Source organism: Cygnus olor, chromosome 6 (genome assembly GCF_009769625.2).
Source record: "Cygnus olor isolate bCygOlo1 chromosome 6, bCygOlo1.pri.v2, whole genome shotgun sequence".
In the NCBI taxonomy this organism is placed as follows: Eukaryota; Metazoa; Chordata; class Aves; order Anseriformes; family Anatidae; genus Cygnus; species Cygnus olor.
Window position 1 is genome coordinate 31,403,229 of NC_049174.1, and position 13,881 is coordinate 31,417,109.

At 37.6% G+C, this 13,881-nt stretch overlaps 1 long non-coding RNA gene across 1 annotated transcript; it reads left to right on the top strand.

The window, feature by feature from the left end:
* Positions 1 to 1,054: 1,054 nt before the first annotated feature.
* LOC121072529 lies at positions 1,055 to 13,410 on the top strand. Its single transcript, XR_005821287.1, has 6 exons — positions 1,055 to 1,169; positions 3,183 to 3,288; positions 4,361 to 4,520; positions 5,118 to 5,333; positions 11,499 to 11,665; positions 12,848 to 13,410. It is a non-coding gene; the product is annotated as an uncharacterized LOC121072529 (long non-coding RNA).
* Positions 13,411 to 13,881: the final 471 nt, after the last annotated feature.

Here is a 13,881-nt window from a genome sequence, read left to right on the forward strand (position 1 = left end):
TTGGGTTGTATAAAATCTCATTTTAGGATGATAGTCAGCAGTAAAAGAAGTTGGAAACCATGCTGCATAGGAATTGTGGCATATTTATCTCATATTTCAAAATCACTTCTCAGAAATTGAAATCTTGCATTTATGCCATCAGTAAAGTCTGAATGTAAGCTTTTTGTAACTAAAAACGGTAGTCCCTGGCCTAGGAAGTAAAACCTTGAGGGCTGAGCTACAGAAAGAGGACTTACAGGATGAAATTTTCAGAGGTATTTAAGCTCTTGACTTTTTAATTGAAAACAGTGGGAGGCGTCCACTTAAATGCCCATAGAGATCTGAGTCTCAGGTAAAGCTGTTTTTAAAACGTGTAACCTGGTGCCTGCAGGAGCTGTGAGAATGCTGTTAAGCATGTGATGGAGGAAGCATAAAGAATAATTGTGCTGTTCAGAGAGCTTCTTAACTTTAGATCAACACTGACAAGTGGGGTGTTAGACTTAAAAAAGGATCTGGGGGAAGGTTTCATGAGACTGCTAAGCTGACTTGGTGTCCAGAGATGTCCCACTCCTTGCTTAGTCCAAAATGTATCCTCCCCTGCTTCCCTACTGCCATCTGTGCTGATCTTCTGGTCCCATTAGTGAGAACATTTTGCTTACTAAGCCCACAGATATCCAATTCAGCAAAAAATAGACAACTTTCTCTCCTGCATAGCATTCACGTTCAATCAGATGCACCAACTTACTCAGGGATAAGTCAAGTGTTAGAGCCAGAGTATGTGAAGCATGTAGCCAAAATATGGGAGAAGATGAGGCTGGATTTCAGCCTTTTGAGGCAAGAAGCCTTAGTTCAGGTTGATTCACAGCAGCTAGCACAGCTGTTGCACTGTGCTGTGTTTAACACCCCCAATACCTTAGACCTTCTCTTAGTACATGACCTCACTTTCCAGGATGAAGAGGAGAGGGTATGAGTCCTCTGACGTCATGCACAGGTTGCATACATCAGGTAAGCTGGTTTAGCAAATTGCCCTTTGCATACAAAGTTTTAAGTCTGTATCTCTGTTTTCCAGGAGAGCACTGTAACCACTGGATTCTGGAGGTACCCTTCCTCTCAGCCTCTCCTACTGAAGCCATGTCAGTGTGCGGTGGAGAATTTGGCAGTGCTGGCGTGGTGAGGAGGAATCATCTTGGGTAAGTCAGTAAGAGCCCTCCAGCCTTGATGTGGGTGGGCAGAAGCAAAGGGCTTTCTGAGTCTAAGCCAATGCCACGAGCCAGCCTTTGGAAATCTCACCCTGAAATGCTTTTGCTCACTCAGCCTTTCACTGCTCAGCTGGGACCACGAATGCTGTTTGAGATGAGAGGTCTTGAAATGTGGGCAAAACTGCTCACTAGGAAACTTTGGAACCTCCCATTTGTTTCAGATGGCCCACCAAACAGCTATAACATAGTAATAAAGTAAAACCTGGATTGACTATCTAAAGAAAAAAGATCTATTATCTCTGAGACATTATTAATCCCATCTCATTCAGTCTAAATATATTTCAAGCTGATTAATATTCTGAGCTGTAGTTCTAGGGACATTCTGTACTCCTCTCAAGCTTTCCATTTATGAGCATGCTAAATTTGCATCTGCAGTATGCAGCTTAACGGCAGGTGATTTTCTAGTGCTAACAACAATTTTGTACCTAGTTTGCATGCACAGTGCTATATTAAGGCCGGCCAATCAATACTGACTATTAAGAAACAGGAAAAAAGAAAATCACAGTTAACATTTTAAACCACTTTTAGAAATGTATCCCGAGGTCTTAAATTTATGTAAAAAACATTGCCTACCTTGCCTATGTGTTAGCTGATTTTTTTTATGTTGTGCTTTTGGAGACCTCTGATGTACAGGTATCTATCCATACACATGGTATTCCATCTGGCATGTGTCCTGGGAAGCTTAAACATTGAGAGTGTCTCTGTTTTTCTGATCGCTCTCAGTGGATGTCAATGAGTGATGGGAATGAGTGATGAGCTATGTTTTTTATTTTATTTTATTTTATTTTTATTTTATTTTTATTTTATTTATTTTATTTTATTTTTTTCCATTGATTCATTTGTACAGAGAAGGTTTTAGAAGTCAGTAACTTTTGAATCTTTGGAGTAAACAGTTTTGATCAGGTAGTTAGAATCATAGAATCATAGAATATCCCGAGTTGGAAGGGACCCATAAGGATCATCGAGTCCAACTCCTAGTTGAGGAAGTGTTGGCAGAAGTAAAACAGAGTGAGCTTTGGAAAATGTCTGGTGGGGAAGTTAGGATATGGGCCTTTCATTCTTTTAGGCAAGGTAGACTGGGGTGGAGGTAGTTGTCCTATGGACATAGAAGTTTCTGCTCAGGACTCTAAGGTTTGGCTAAAACACATTTTATGATTTCCGCCTCAATTTTGAGTTAACCCCATTAAAATTCTGGATGCAAGCTCTCCCAAAAGCAGCAGTGCAACTGAGAAATCTAGTCTTGTGACTAGACAATTGTAGATATGAGTTGGTAGGCCTGATATTTTTATTTATTTATTTAATTATTAATATCACTATCTTGAAGTAGAAAGCTTGTAGTTTTCAATATCATGGTTTTGTGACAGAGAAACTAGATATATTAAATCCCAAGTACTGCCTTGACCCTAAAATCTTTAATACACAATGGGATTCTTAAGTCTTGTGGTTCCTTGGGTGAACCATTATAAATGATTGCAAGTCGGGTATACTCCAAAGTTGAAAAGCCTGACCCAGGTTCTGAGAAGAAAAGCTTTAAGAAATTTTCAAAAACTGTGCCTTCGCCATAAAACATGCATTTTTTTTTAACTAATCATCATTTTCTAATAGAAATCTACTTCATTGTAAGGTTTTGACGGCTTGTAGTCATAACACTGTGAGAGGTGACAGACAATAGTGTGGGAAATTATTTCTTGTACAAGGAAAGAAATAGCAGATAAACTGAGCAGAAACCACTCTAGCTGCATGAATGAATGCCCAGAATCACTGAAAATAAGGCCATTTGGTTTTAGGTTCTTCAATATCTTTCTAGCTGCAGTATTAGAAAAATGACCAGTAATTTCTAAAACACTGTGATTTTTATTCTAGCATGGTCAATTATGTTTCTTTTTTTTTTTTTTTTTTTTTTTTTTGGTCAACTCTATTTCTTTCTTCTTCTTTAATATTCAGGATAATTTATTTCTGTCTCACGTCCAAATCCAAAATTATTTTATTGCCCGGCTTACTTCCAGAACACCATGGACTCACGAAACTCTGTGCTGCATGATGATACAAGGTAACTATCACATTCCTGTGCCTGCTGAAATACCAGATGGGTGACAAAACTGTAGTGTAGTAATTTGGTCTTTTGTTCATGTTTGGAATACATTACAAATAATTTTCAGTATAAATAACTTTTAAAAATGTATTGTGATCTAACATTCCTTACTCCAAATAAAGGTAAATGTCTCTAAGGTTCTCTCATTTGGCAGTGAAAAGTTCTTTCAGCTCAGGTACAATCAGGTGTTGCCTTCTGAAAGCTCCTTGGCAAAGTATGTGGCACACTGTGCAGGGGCAGTTGAACTGCAAATGGTTGTTAGAGAAGGCTGGAGCTCTGCTGAAATTCTAGGCAATGCTATAAAGCAAAGCAGTAATGGGAAGTTACTGTACCTTAGAAAGCCTTGGGTCCTTATCCTAATTATGCTGTGTTCCCTCCAGAACTGAGTACCAAGGTGTTTAATGACCCCTTAATCCTCCTGTACTGAGCAGTCTGGGCTGTGCTGCCACACAGACTCTTACTCAAGACAGCTATCACAAGAGCTAAAGGGAATTACAGAAAGGGAAGATAATGCGTTAGAGGCATCAGAAATTAGAGTTGTTCCATTTCAGATTGTCTTTCAAACAAATGTGAAACCTTGGGTTTGTTACCTTGTGGTAATGGAAGCAATACTGTACAGCTCCCTTCTCCGGATTCTACCAACAGCAACTGGTGAAGCACAGAGATAAGCAATTATACTAATTAAAAGTGGAGAAAGGCAGTCACCAACTCTGGACCTCAGAGACCAAAGTTTAATGCACCTGGCAGAAGGCTGACATTTGGAGTACGCTTCAAGATATGCTAAACAAAGATAACATTTAAAGTTTCAGTCTTGGAAGACCAAAATGCAATAACCTGTGGTTAAATGAAAAGACAGGAATTTTAGAAATTAGTCAGCGATGAGAGAGGATGGAAAATATAATATAGAAGCAGATTGAAAGAATTTATTTCCTGATATACACATGCAAACTAACAAATATACTGGCATTAAAATTAGTAATACTGAAGATGTGTCTGACTTAACTAACGTTTTTCTTTTCATAATTGACAGATCAAGGGGTGTACTGATACCCAGTGATGATGATATGACATTGTCTTGTACTTGAAAGAAATTGAGAATGGCACTGTTCATGATGTCTGAACTGTTACAGCATCTCTGTAAATTGTGAGAATGGTTCAGTGAAATTGGAAGAAGATGTAACTGGAATGAGGTAGATATTTTAGTGGTTCTATATATTAAGATACCAAAGGTATCTAGTATTTGCCTTTTTTAGTGATTGCCAAGTGCTAAAACCTTGAAGTTGGAAGAAAAATTGCCCCCTGGAGAGGGCCATAAAAAGTACGCGCAACTGAATCTTGGCATGCCCTGTGTTGGCCCTGTAAACAAAGGGTAATTTCACTGAGTTTGCACAAAGACTGTATAAGCCAATAAAAAATAATCAGTGCTAAAGAGAGCAGTACTCTGCTTATTGATGTAGAAGAATTAGAAAATATTGGTTTATGGACACTGCAATCAGTAAATTTAATAAGTCTCTCCTGTAGTTAGTCAAAGTAATTAACACAAGGGCACACAGGGCAGCTTGAGCCAGCAGACACTGGCACTGGTATAGCTGACTGGAAGAGAGCCATTAGCTAATGATTAAGTAGTTTATCATCAGAAGTCAGCATCTGTAGTCATAAGTACTTATTTATAACTATTTCTGACTGGTACTAAGGTTACGTTGGGGCATAACATAGTCAACTTCTTGAAGGGAAAAGGAATATACTCTCTTTTACATAGGAGATTTTTCTGCTTTGCTTGTTTCAAGACATCATGTAGTTTTTCTGTTCCTGAAATGAAGAAATGGACACTGAAGAGAAGTATATCTGTGAATACTTGGCTGTAAGAGTCTCCTGGGGATGGATCAGTGTGGTGCATCTGGAGAAGAGGATGGAGAGCAAAATCTTTCTGCAAAGATACGAGGTGGAATCAGTAAAGGTGGAATCCCTCCAGCAAAGAGGTCCATGGACCTGGGACTACAAAGGTATCAGGAAAAAAGTAGTGTGTTGCTAGCAAAAAGGAAAGAATGACCTCTGTTTGTTGATCAGAGTAGGAGGTCAGGCAACTTCACAGGCAGCATTTATCTCTAGGTTTTTAGGTGTAGAGCTGGTGTCAAGTGGACAGAACAGAAGGCAGGAATGTGGTTGGCAGATAGGTGTCTGCAAAAAGCTACTGCATTTTCTGAGAAGACATTATTTGGGAGAAACACATTTTTGTGCTTTTAAAAAATAGTTTGCTATTATTTAGAAGTACAGTTGTTATTTGACTAGGATATATGGTGTCTCCAGCGATGATGTGGGACATTAGAACCCTTTAAAATAGGTTAGAGAAGCCTGAATGCAGTCTCTTTGAGTGTAGGGTAACTGTCCTGTACCTCAGGAGCTGCAGTGAACTGTAATTCAGTAAGGAAGATCATACAATATTTTGCCAGATGAGCCTGTTAAGAAAAGAACATAAGCAGGGTATATCATCAGAAGCTTCCTTTGTTAAATTTCAGTCTCTAACTCATTGTCCTTTTTTTTTTTTTTAACACAAAAAAAACTTATCTGAAAAAAAAATAAATTCACAGGTCCAATTCACTTGCTGCTGAAAAGTGGGAATTTTGGGGGAAAAAAGAGACATTGTAAACTATGAGTAATGCTTCCTACATCCTACCACTTAGAGCCACCAGATTTCTAGCTGAAAAATCAAGTGAAAAAGAAAATTTAGACTGTCAAAATGTAGTTTTTTTCTAGTTTCCTGCCATTTAATGAACACACAAAAAAGTATGTTGTATTAATATTTTTTTTTAAGCACATTGCCTTCTGTTTCTAGATACAAAACCTTATTCTAAGATTCTCTTAATTCTGCCAAGCTTGAACCATTTGATCCAAAGTGTCTTCCTGTTTGTAGTCACCAAGGGGACAATTTTAAGAAGCTCATGCAGCTCCAGTCCTGGGAGTCCCCAGCCTTCAAAGAGTTGCATCTGCAGCTTTGAGGTTCCTCTCATATAGTTATTTCTGAATGCAGAAATACAATAGAGGGCTTGATGCTGTAGCAGGCGTGGAAAGTCGTCTTTTAGACCATACCTTCTGAGAAGTGTTTGGGCCATCAAGATGTGTAGTTATAGTCAGTCAAGGATAAGCATTATCTGGAAACCTCTGGTGTAACAGCTGGGGGTAAAAAACCAAACAAACAACAGATATTGATTCTGGTTGTAATTTGGCAATTACAAAGATGTACAATTTTACAGTGAACAATTTTTTTTTTTTTAAAGTACAATATTCTATTGTACATAGAGGGCTAATCAAATAAAGTGTAGATTAACTTTCAACTTTCATGACATACAATCTCTCCAGACATATACAGGGAGTACTGTCTTGTACCACTTGCCTTTCATGTCTTCTGGAGGTGTCCACCTGTAACTTTAAAGTTTTAAGTCAGGGTCTATTAATTCCACTGTAAAAACAACTGCTGCCTAGTCTGACCTGAAATTTCAGTTTCTAATACAAATATATACGTATCGCATATATTTCAATGCCTTCTCTATTTCACTATAAAATACTGTGATTTTCATTGGTAGATGCGTGTGTATGCTGGAATGTAAGACAGGCAAATGGAGTTTAACTTGCACTATTTCTGAACTATGTGTAACTTCCTTACTCTCCTCTGTTGTGATCCCTTGGACATGTATAACTCCCTGTTCAGTGCTGGTATAAACAGACCTTTCAGCCTTCTTCTCTCCATTTCTCCATGGAGTCTTAAGCAATAGAAAAGCAAGAAGCTGGGGAGTATGCCATCCGGCATGCCCCCTGAGTGCAAGGAGAGACAGTGCCTTGGTGCAAAGAGTGTGCCCGTCTGTTTCATGCTATGACTTCAAACACCATTTGGTGAAAATCTGCAGATCGGGGCAGCTATTATACAGAATTTGCCAAGCTTGGGTTACTGTTGCTTCTACTTTATTATTTTATTTTATTTTATTTTTTTTTTTACACAAGGAAGGAGAGAATCCTGAGAGCAGAGCTCAACTACAGAAACAGACCTGAGAATTTGTCCTATTTCTATTGCCAATCTAGTGCTAAAACTGTGATGCATTTCTGCTGAAATGTAGTGCTATCTAACATTTCACTGCCAATCCAAACCTGATGCAGCAACTGTCATACCTCATAGACAAAAGATGGGAATATTTGCACACATCTAACTAGAAACTGCCAGAATGAAACAGAATGAAAAATGGGAAGGAGGGGAGGTGGTAGGTAGACCAAGCTGAACCTATAGAAAAAGGGTTTGGGGAAAACTGAAAATAGGAATAGAAGGTGAGTTAGGCAGTTACTTTTATTAAAAGCAAACTTTGTAAGAGACCACGTGGGGGCAGGGCTAAATCAAAGATCAATATCTTTGTGAAAATTTCTGGTATTTATATTGAAATGCTCATTTCATGTGAATAGATCTCACTTGTACTGGCTCTGCTTGTGCAAATAATGGGTAAGTAAATTCTGATGAAGACATAGAAAGATCACCAATGAAGGCTAAAATAAGTATCCGTGAGCTTCTTTTGACTGGAGAGCCTCTCTGAAAATCCTCCAGATTTTCTTCAGTGCAGCATCTGCTGTAGTCATCAGTCTGTGTCTAGTGTAGCAGACAGAGTTAGTATGTCTTTGCCTGGTTTTGGCTGCCCATAAAAATGGCTGCCTGACATCATCAAATTGCCTTTCCATAGCCCAGCAGAAGTTGATGACATACATGTCACCAAAAACTCTGCTTTGATACAGTACGAGAGCAGTAAGAAACTTATATAAATTGGTAGTGCATACATTAGGGATTGTGGATTAGTGAAGTCCCAGAAATTGAGCCCTCAGTATTGAAACAAGAGATTCACTCCTGGGAGTTTTACTGTCTGTGATGTTTGAAGAGAAGTTGCCATCATTCAGGCTTGTAGGAAGTAAGGATTAAATCCGCAGGTTTATTGTTGGAGGCACGGTGTATGTTATCCCTTAATGAACTAACAAAGAATACATAACAAGAAACAGATGATACCGTGGGCTTTCTGTAACACAACAGACAGATGAGATCCAGCCCCCTGAGGCTGTTTGGATTTGGGATTTAAAATTTTGGCCAAGCAGAGGTACTCAATATATGAGCATTTTCTTTTAATTGCAGGCACTGTTTTTAGGGGTTTTTGTGTGCTTAATGTACAACAACCTGTAATAACTAGGAATCAATTTATTTTATGTCTGAAGCAATTTTAAAAAGTCCTCACTAAGAAGTCTAGTACGTGGTTTCAGTCACCAGCAGGAGGCAAGGGGTAGAGGCCAATTCCTTAATCAGTAACTCCTCCGTCAGTGTTGCAGGTGATTATACTGCTTGTAGATACAGCACGTGCACAATGGAGAGTGCTGCTGTCTTAATCAGCTTCACGAATTGTATTCCTTAATTGAAAATGCTAATCACATAGCCGTTAAATTGTTAATAACCAGGAATCTGTATGCCATTAATCTGAAATTGCTATAATCACTGCATGCACAAGTGTAGATTTTCACTAGTGAGGCTGAACAATTTATTTAATTTTGTAATAACAAGTGTATCATAATTGAGTATTGTACAAATAGTAATTAAGTGCAAAACTATGTGTTTTTTTCTTTTTGCTTTCAATTATATGTATTTATTTTTCAAAAATGCAAAATGCAAAATGCTTGAGAACTTTTTTTTTTTTAATAATCTTTCTGAATTTGGGAGGAAAAAAAGTTTCTGTGCTTATTTCATCCCATCCTGGGTCTTTCTTATGGTTATCCTAGCTGCAGAGAGAAAAAAAGGAAACAAAAAAATCTACACTTCCCTACAAATGGAGCAAGACTGTCTGCTGAAGCCACTCAGCCACTTTTTTATTACCAAATGCATCTAGGTTATAGAAATTTGCACCTATTTCTTTCCTATATGAAGATTCAGTGTTCTTTTTAGGTACAAAAATTCTGACCATAGATTAGGACCAAATCCAAGTCTCTGTGGGTGTTTAATGCTTGTCCTTACTGCACTTCCTTCAGAAGTGCTAGTTATGGCTTTTCTGTATGGGAGAGTTAGAGTAGTCAGCTACGCAGTGGTTCTCTCTGTGGTTCTCTCTGCTGCGTTCCCTGGGAGTGCAAGCAGGATGTTGGAGGTAGTTTTCTTCAATTCTGAAACCTTTGTAGAATCAATAAACCTTGTTGACATATGCAACAGTTCCTATTTTGGAGGGGGTAAGCAAGGCTTGGATTTACCATGCACTGATTCATCCATGAAGCAGTAGTGAAACATCACATTTTTTTACTAGCTGATTTTACAGTGCTTCAACATTAACTTTCAGAATGACCACCACTGACTCACACCACAGTGTCCCACCTCCTTCTTCTACTTATGCCCAATTTGTCCAAATTGAATCTGTGCTCTTTGCTTTGACAACCAAGGTAGGAGATATTACAAGAATTTCATGTGGGAGTGTGGAGAGGTCTCAGCAGTTTGAGAGCTCTTCTTTAGGTTTAAAACATTTTCTCTTCCTTTACCAAGGAAGAGACCATTGCAGCATTGAGGTAGTGCAATGCTCAGTAGGCCCTGGAGACCAAGGAGCCCATGTTATATCCATTTTATTGAAGCAGAACCGAGGCATACAAAGTACCAAGGATCAAACACATCTGCAACAGATTTTTAATTCTTGTGGAAAATCTATTTTTTTTTCCTTAAAAAGATTATACTGTGTTCTGTAAGCTAATTGAATGTATACAGGAATGTGTCCATTAATACTGCTTTGCACTGTAATTCCTGCTTCAAATTTCCTCAGAAAAACAGAACAAAATACACACGTGTAAGTTCACTCTTGTTTATTGTTTGATCTCAAGCTGCAGTGGAGTAAACTTTCCATGCTGCATGTGAGAAATTAAGTATACTGGCAGCTGTGAACACCTAATTCCCCCTGCTGGTTGCTGACAATGTATTCCAAAGTAATGTTTTTCACTAATTATATCCTGCACTGACCATGGAAACCTTCCACTATCCCATGGAAGAATTGTAAGATTCCTGTGGCTTTTTCATTTAATTGAATGTGAATATGAGGGACTGTTACTATTCTTCTTCAGGGATCCAGTGAGACTTCTACAAGTAGCAGAATTTTAGACTACAGGTAATGCTACATAAGATGCTTGCTTATCCTTTGTTTTCATTTGGAAAAAACAAACAAACAAAAAAACCACCAACAAAACCAAAATATTCTTAAAATAAAATTCAAGAGACTGTTCAGTATCCAGCCTTCTCCAGAGAGGTGTCATGCTGTCAGTTGCAAATTAGATGAAAAGGAGATGCTTTGCTATTGCTCAAACTTAAAATTCAGGAACAAGGAAAGAAAAAGGAGAAACAAATCACAAAACAAAAATGAGTTACTTCCTGGGAATTACACTTTTTTTTTTTTTTTTCAGCTTTGTAATACAGATTGTTGAAAAATTCTTCTGCATTCATCCAAGAGCGATTGTTTTACTGGGGATAGTGCATTATTCAGTGAAAAAAAAATCTGCTTTCATCTTTACTACATTATTGCTACTACTGAATTAGCCTTGAGAAAAATAGTATAAACTCTAATCTTGTAGTCCTCTTTAGACAAGAAAGGAGAAATCAAATGTTCTGCTTAAAACTATGGTACATAACTTTGTTTTATATTTTTCAATGCAAACTATGTTGAGAGAAGAGACTGGAACACATGGAGGGGTGGCAAGGTGCTTGAGCTGTTCCTCCCAGTTTGTACCCCTATGAAATGGAGCCTGAAACTTGCACTGCTCTGCATCTCCTTGTGCAAGTGCCAATTTTTGAATATACAGAAAAAAAAGGGTTTCATGGAGGTTACCTTAAATTGTAAACTTGTGGAGCTGAAGATGATGTTCATTTTTTGTCTGTACTGAACCAAAAAGATGTCTGCTAGAAAAGTCACTCAGTGATAGCAGCAGGGAGGCAAAGGTGAATTCCACTGACAATAATCCAAGAAGGATGAGGGGGGCTCCATCAAAAGACAAGATGAGCAAGAAATGGATCACTTAAGGAGAGAGCAGGATATTTTACCAGCAGAGACTAGATGATACTTGTTTGCAGTGTTTTTTTGAATATTTGAAATTTTGTTAGGTGAGATGGAGCGAGTTTTCTTTTTATTTCACAGCCACAGCTTTAGCCTGACTATCTATTTATATTCACGGATGTGGGAGTTGCATTCAGTGCTGGTTTATGACCATGACTGGGATTTTCTGGAAGACTTTCAGACTTCTGCTTGTTTCATATTTGTCCCTGAAAATTGAAGAGGTGAACTACTTTGAGCATGTGATCCATGTGAGTATGTTTTCAGCTGGAACAAAATCTGGCATTTACAAAGAGTAGCTTAAATGAAAGAACATTTTAAAAATCTTGAAATAAATTCCTCCTGCATAGGAGGGATTTTTTTTAGAAGCACTAAGAATAGATAATTCTGACAAGAATGCTAAGGTTTTAATACACTAGTTTGTATGCTTGAAGCATTCACTAATCAAATGCCCAAGTACTGTTTATACTGACATTTACAAATCACAAACAGATTTATATATTATGCTTCCAGAACTTTATCACAGTAAAATCATACTCTAGTGTTTAAAACTGATTACAGAAGAAGAATTAAAGATTTACAGTTATGAGAATGCAAGCAGCTGTCTAGTGTTTATTATATGGGACAGAAAGTAAGAGGAACACATTTTAAAAAGCTTAGAATAACCTTCTGAGTAAGGTACTAGATGGTTACTCAGAAAGTTTATACTGGGCAAGACACCTTACCTCTCTGTTTCCTACCTCCCAAGGAACAATTGTTTCTTTCTACTATTTTACAGCATTCTTACCCATTTAGATTGTGAATTACATTGCATAGGATTTAGAGCTGCTTTAGATATTTTTCTTTTCAGTTATTAGATTTCTTGAAAAGCAACTCCTGCTTCTCCTCAAAACTTGTCTCACTTGTTAAAAGGGAAAAATTCTAGAAAATTCTGCCCTAAATTCCTAAAAAAGCATTCTTAGGTCAGAAGGTTTCTAAGGTTGCCTCCTGGAGCAGTCATGATGTTCTGAGTTAAGGCTTTTAGTTGTGATAAATGGGAAAATGGTACAGCAGAAAAATCATCCTGGATTTCCTACAGCATAGGCAAACATTCTCAAGGAATCTGGGATTTGTTTTTCACAGCATGTCTGTGATGGATACGAATATTCACGTGTGTGGTTCATGCCAATGCACGCAAGAACCACAGTCAGAGCTTTCAAAGAATGTGCTGACTCTCCTTTTCAATTAATTAAAATGCTATTTAGTTAAGAATTCAATCTACTTTGAAATAATAAACATAATATAAACTAATATAAAACTAATGATAATGGATAAGATGTTTTTAAGTGGTTTAGTGTTGAGCAGTTTGTAGAATATGAATGCACAGCCTGAGGAGACCAGTCAGCGTTGTCTTGGCTTCCTGGCTTGACCTCAGACTTGCTTTCTCCCTGCAGACTTGCCTGGTGATCATGGGACTAAGACTGGCTCTCACCCTGCCTCTGGGCCTGATCCTGACCTACACTGTCTGCTCAGCATCCTGCCCTCTGCTCGGTGAGGTCCCTGAGCCCTCCTGTCCTGCTGTCACCTTGGCTCCTGCTCACCTTCCCTCATTGCAGCAGCCAGCCATTTGATGCTCCCTGGCACAAATACTAGTGTAAGAAAGAAAGTTTCCATTTTAACTTGTAAAAGCATTAGTTGTAATGTTTGAATTTACTTCTTACATGCCAGTATGATTTTTGGGAATTCAATGGAGGTAATGAAGTGAACATGTTAGTGAACAGTTTCACATTAAGACCATTCATCCAAATATTTTGGTTTTGACTCTATTCATCTCATTCTTTCTCAAAACATTTTCAGTATCTCGTCAATGCCTCAATTCAGATTGTTATATAAAATTAACATTGTTGTGTTTATGGACACAATTATGAAATGCACAGCATTTAAAATAGTGTTAACATTTTCCTAGCAATGAAAGTATTTTATATGAGCAGTGCTTTTGTCATTTTCTCTTTTAATTCAGCAGATTTTTTCTACTAGTCCTTTCCCACAGTAATACATTTTTTTTAAATTAATTTATTTTTTTTAAAATGTTGGTATGTTCTGAAAGGTTCTACTCTCCTGAGAGTTGCAAAACATTTATTTAAAATGAAAATAAAAATTGATCTGTACTCCTGACCAGTTTTCCATCTTATACACCAATCAGCAGTCATCAAAAAAGAAATGACAATGGTAATCGTTGTAATAATATAAACACAAACACACAAAAAAATCATAAAAAAAGATAAAATATTATAATAGAATTCCTATCTAAAAAAAATGTTTAAGATTTCCATGCAAGACTAGATACACAATACACTTGCTATTATTTAAACCAATAGAGAACAGATTTACAGGGCAGACAGAAAACTAAGGCATTTACTCAGTTAATGAATGAGCTGTACATGAAGTGCTACTGCACCTGAAGTTTTCTTCTCTTAGAATTCTCCAA